The sequence below is a fragment of the Orycteropus afer genome, unplaced genomic scaffold (assembly GCF_000298275.1).
Source record: "Orycteropus afer afer isolate SDZICR_OR568_19922 unplaced genomic scaffold, OryAfe1.0 scaffold00059, whole genome shotgun sequence".
Taxonomy (NCBI): domain Eukaryota; kingdom Metazoa; phylum Chordata; class Mammalia; order Tubulidentata; family Orycteropodidae; genus Orycteropus; species Orycteropus afer.
In genome coordinates, this window is record NW_006921646.1 from 10,133,183 (window position 1) to 10,139,182 (window position 6,000).

Here is a 6,000-nt window from a genome sequence, read left to right on the forward strand (position 1 = left end):
TTCTCCTTCATATAGTACAACTTTTTGGATTATTTGCTCAGCATACAAATTGAATAATTATGGTGAAAGTATACAACCCTGACACACACCTTTTCTGATTTTAAACCAGTCAGTATCTCCTTGTTCTGTTTGAATGACAGTCTCTTGGTCTATGTACAGGTTCCCCATGAGCATAATTAAGTGTTCTGGAATTCTTACTCTTCCCAATGTTACTCATAATTTGTTATGATCCACACAGTTGAATGCCTTTGCTTAGTCAATAAAACACAGGTAAACATTTTTCTGGTATTCTTTGCTTTCAGCCAAGCTCCACCTGACATCAACAATGATATCCTTCCTTCCACGTGGACTTCTGAATCCAGTTTGAGTTTCTGTAAGTTCCTTGCCAATATACTGCTGCAACCATTTTTTAATTATCTTCAGCAAAATTTTACTTGTGTGTGATATTAATGATACTGTTAGATAATTTCTGCATTCATTTGGATCACCTTTCTTTGGAATGGGTACAAATATGAATCTCTTCCAGTTGGTTGGCCAGGTAGCTATCTTTAAAATTTCTTGTCATAAATGAGTGAGTGCTTCCAGTGCTCCATCCATCTGTTGAAAAATCTCAGTGGGTATTCTGCCAATTTCTGGAGCTTTGTTTTTTTTGTCAATTCCTTCAGTGCAGTTTGGATTTCTTCCTTCAATACCATTGGTTCTGGATCATATGCTGCCTTCTGAAATGGTTGAACATTGACCAATTGTTTTTGGTGTAGTGATTATATATTCCTGCCATCTTCTTTTGATGCTTCTAGCATCGTTCAGTATTTTGCCAATAAAATCCTTCAATATTGCAACTTGAGGCTGAATTTTTCCTTCAGTTATTTCAGCTTGAGAAATGCCAAGTGTGTTCTTCCCTTTTGGTTTTCTGCTTTGCACATTTCATTTTAATACTTTACTTTGTCTTCTCAAGCTCCCCTTTGAAATCTTCTGTTCAGCCCTTTTATCTTGTCATTTCTTCCATTTGCTTTAGCTACTCTCCATTCGAGAGCAAGTTTCAGTGTCTCTTTTGACATCCATTTCATTCTTTTCTTCCTTTGCTGTCTTTTAAATAACCTTTTGTTTCTTTATGTATGATGTTCTTGATGTCATCCCACAACTCATCTGGTCTTCAGGCATTGTGTGTAATATACCAAATTTATTCTTGAAATGGTCTCTAAATTCATGTGGGATATAATCAAGGTCATATTTTGTCTCTCATGGACTAGTTTTAATTTTCTCCAGCTACAACTTGAACCTGTATATGAGCAATTGAATGTCTGTTCCACAGTTGGTCCCTAGCTTTGTTCTGACTGATGATATTGAGCTTCTCCATTGCCTCTTCCCACAGATGTAGTTGATTTGAGTCTTGTGCATTCCATCTGGCAAGATCCACATGTATAGTTTCTTTTTATGTTATTGAAGAACAGTATTTTCAAGGAGTAAGTCATTGGTCTCGCAAAATTCTATCATGCAGTCTCTGGCATCATTTCTAACACCAAAACCATGTTTTCCAATTACTGATGCTTTTTCTTTGTTTCTAGCTTTTGCATTCCTATTACCAGTTATTTTTCACCCTTTATTATTATAAATTCCTGGATCAGAGAAACGAGCAGCTTTGCTGGGGACCAAAGCTTCTGAAATGGATAAAACAAGACACTGAGTCCAAGGTCACAGAGTCACTAAATATTGACCTTTATGTTTTTTTCTCAACTCAGTTTCTACCTGTACAGAAAAGCCTGGCTTACTAGAGTGGCAAACAACTGAGTAACACACATACAATGTCCACAATAAAAAACAAAACAAAACAAAAAACCCTCAAATTGAAACCACATGGATCCTCTCCCTTTATTAAATTTCCTCAGAGAAATTCAAGTTCCAGTAACAAACTCTCCTTTTCTTTGTTGCCATAGAGAAAACAAGATTTTCCTTCCTTTGGGGAAATTAAAGTTCCAGAGAAATTAAAGTACAAAAGTTTCCCTGTAATTTTCTTATTTTTCCCAAACCTAGCTAGAGGCAGTCTCACTGTGCTGATTCTCTTTGTCATTACCCCCTGTCCCCCACCAAACATATAAGCATATATATCTTTCTCAAGACTTTCTCTGTCTTAGGAGGTTGATTCTTGGGAACTGTATGATAGAGCTGAAGCTCTTTTGCTAGCTGTCTTCTCCTCAGGTTCATCCAATGAGAATCAAAGACAACTGATTGGTAGGTGGGAAGAGAGAGAGGTTGGGGTATTTCCTCCAGCTCCCTCTCTGCTTTGGACCATATTTCTGGCAGTGGCTGCATACTGGAGGAGCCACAGATCCTGCCCAATAGCCCCTTCTCTCCAGCTCCAAGTTCTCACGGGGCTAACACTAGCTCTTCTTCTTCCTTACCACTTAAAGGTATTGCCAGGCTCCCACTGTTGCTGGCTGCCAAAGGAGCAAGGGGGGCACATATTCTGACCTCCTCTAACCCTACAAGAGGAAGACAGAATCACCAGCAGCAGCCCAAGGTCTACTCCTGCTAGGCCAGACGTGCTGCCTCCCTTCAGCCTTTTCACCAACCCTGACACCAACCATTCCTCCGGCACCCACCACCTCTCTGCTGGTTTGATATTTAGCTGCAGTGGCCACACAGAACTCACAGATTATGGAGTTTATTAGGGAAGCAATAGGCTACAATTCAAGTTCAGGAACACTATCAGTCTCTCTCAGCCAGCTGTCTCTCAGCCGATAGTCTCTCTCAGCCTCTCCCAGCAGTGTGAGTCTCTCGCATCTCTCCCATCTCTCCCAGCATTACATGTCTCTCATGTCTCTCCCAGCAGTGCATGTCTCTTAGGTTTCTCCCAGCAGCCAGAGATTCCTTCTTCCTCCAGGAGGGCTCCTTTTGAACCTGGCAGAGTGACCAAACTAACCAATCCCCACATAAGAATTCTATACACCAGAGAGAGAGAGAGAACTTCCCAGAAAGTTACTTTGTGCTGCTCCCAACAGAAATACCCCAGCTGGATAACTTTTAACAATCAGGAGCTATTCAGTTGCTCATGGCAAATTCCACAATGGAGTTTACAAAGACTTATGGCTAGAAAAGCCATACCAGGTAAGTTAGTATATCGCACTGGCCTCAGGTGGCTAAGCAACCACACTGACTCCCTTAACCTTGCCCGCACCTCTGAAAGTCCTTTCATTAAGGTCTCTTGCTTTGAACCATTTGAATTGCATTCTTTTTCATGCTAGGACCTTGGCTGACACATTTACTAAGTACCTGGCATAGCAGTAGAGTGGGTCCTGCTCCAACAGCAGGATTCTGAGATGTCTTCCACCAGAGTGGATGGAATCATTTCAGCACCTGCCCTGTTGAATTAATTCCAACTTTAAGTCACATCTTTTTGACTTTTCCAAAGTTCCAAAGGGTAAACAGGACACCCAGATGTCATAGGACCAACCCTAGACCCATACAATTTAGTTATAACAATATCATTCCCTAAACAAGAGTGATGTTTCCAGAACAGAGTACATTTTATAGTCTCTAGACCCACATTGCTGTTGTCAGCTCTAGACACTAACACAGATGAAATGCTATCTAGGGGAATTAAAATAGACAAGAAAGTAAAAGAGAAGAGAAAATCGGGGCTTCAGCTTCATGAGGATGCCAATTGTGGTTGTCAATAATGCTATTCACCAAATACCTGTCTCCTTCACTCTAGGTACATAACAAGGATTATATGTCTGGGTCCCTTTGGTTGAGTGGGGTCATATGACTACTTCAGCCAATGAATATGAGTGGAAATGACTGAAAGTGACATGTGTCTATTCTAGGCTGAGCATTTAATGTTTGAAGCAGGACTCTCCAGAGCACTCTTTCCTTAATGACTCGCAAAGCACATGATGGTGGCTGCTTCACCAGTCTGGGTCTCTGAGTGACTATGATTAGCAGAATACCAAAGTATATTGTGATGGTTAAGGTTATGTGTCAACTTGACTAGGCCATTATTTTCAGTGATTTGGCAGACATTATCTTCATTTTGTGGTCTGTAATCATCCTCTATTTTGTGATCTGATATGAGTAGCCAATCAGTTGAAAGACCAATCACTTGAGAGTCAGTCAGTTTCCTTGGGGGTGTGGCCTTCATCCAATTGATATGGATACCCTGGCAAAGCTCTCTCTGGATCCTGCATCTGACTCATCATCCCCTACCTCTGATTCTTGGGATGTGAGCCAGCAGCCTTTCCCCTGATCCACTGATTTTGGATTTGTCAGCTCCTGGAATCACATGAGTCAGGAGAGGCCTCCAGCCTGATGCTTGACCCATGGATTTGGAATTTGCTAGCCTGCAGAAGTGCATGAACTATTTCCTTGAGCTAAATCTCTTTATATATATTTTAAAGGACATTTGGTGATACAGTTGTTAAAGCATTTAGCTGCTAACCCAAAGGTCTGTGGTTTGAACTCATCAAATACTCCATAGGAGAAAGATGAGGCGGTCTGCTTCCATAATGATTTCCAGCCTTTGAAAACATGTGGGGCAGTTCTCACTCTGTTCTGTAGAGTCATTATGAGTCAGAATCAATTCATGGCAGTGGTTTTTGGTTTTTGGTTTGGGATATATATATATATTTCTGGTTACCTAGTGCTGCTCTGACAGGAAGATAGCACATATGGGACAGCTTTAACAAACAGGAGTTTCTTCTCTTAGTTTGGAGGCTTTAAGTCTGAGTTCAAGTGCCAGGTTCTAGGGGCTGTGTGAAAGTCCCTCGACCTTGGGCTTCAGCTTTACCTCTTGCTCCCAGACTACTGAAGCTAGAGGCATCTTTTCACTCAGACAGCTACTGGCTGCTAAGGCTAACAAGCCTGAGGTCGACAAATAAAATGGCACAGTCCCGATATTACCAAATAACATGGCAGGCCATTGATTCAAGTCCACTGAAAGTCCAGGATCAGCAGAGCATGGCAGGCTGCTGAACAACCATATGGCTACATGTAGGTTCAAATGTGCCATAAGCTGGAGATCATTCCCCAAGGCTTCTCCTTATATACAGGAAGCAGACCACATCCATAAGGCAGCTACTCAGCTGCTCACAGTAGATTCCACCATGGAGTTAATTGCCAGTCTCAGCATGGGGAATACTATATTCAGCTGCCCAGCCACTCAACCAGGCCCAGCCAAGTTGACACACAAATTTAACCACCATATATATGGTTCAGGAACACACTCAGTCTCTCTCAGCCGGCTGTCTCTCGGCCGACAGTCTCTCTCAGTCTCTCTGCCACTCTAGTTTTGCTCCTCTAGAGAACATGAAATAGAAGAAAGAAATAAAACCCTGTTTAAGCCACCAAAATTTGGAGATTATGTGTTACTACAGTACAATCTAGCCTATCCTGACTGATACAACATTTTTTTGTGTGGCTTTAATATGATTTTTTGTAACAAAAACTTCCAAATTATTTGTTTAACATAGTAGAAGCCCAATGGGCTCAATAACCTTTACCATTTTATTCCATGCCAAGCCTTGCTGATACCCAACTTGAACAATTACAGATCCTGCACCTAGCTAAGTCTTCAAAAACCAAAGAAATTCAGCCAGACTTTTACTCTACACTCTAAAATCTTGTCTTAACACATATAGGATTCAGATTACTCAAGTCTTGGCTGAGGAGCTCTGGTGGCATAGTGCCTAAGGCATTTGACTGCTAACCAGATGGTTGGCTGTTTAAAGCCCCCAGCCACTCTGCTGAAGGAAGACTGTTGTTGTTGTTAAGTGCCGTCGAGTTGTTTCCAACTCATAGAGACCCCATGCACAGCAGAACGAAACACTCCCTGATCCCTCGCCAGCCCCACAATCCCTGCTATACCTGAGCCCATCATTGCAGCCACTGCATCAATCCATCTCCTTGAAGGCCTCCCCCTCTTTCGTTAACCCTCCACCCTACCAAACATGACATCCTTCTCCAGGGAATGGTCCCTTCTTACAACATGACCAAAATAGGTGAGAC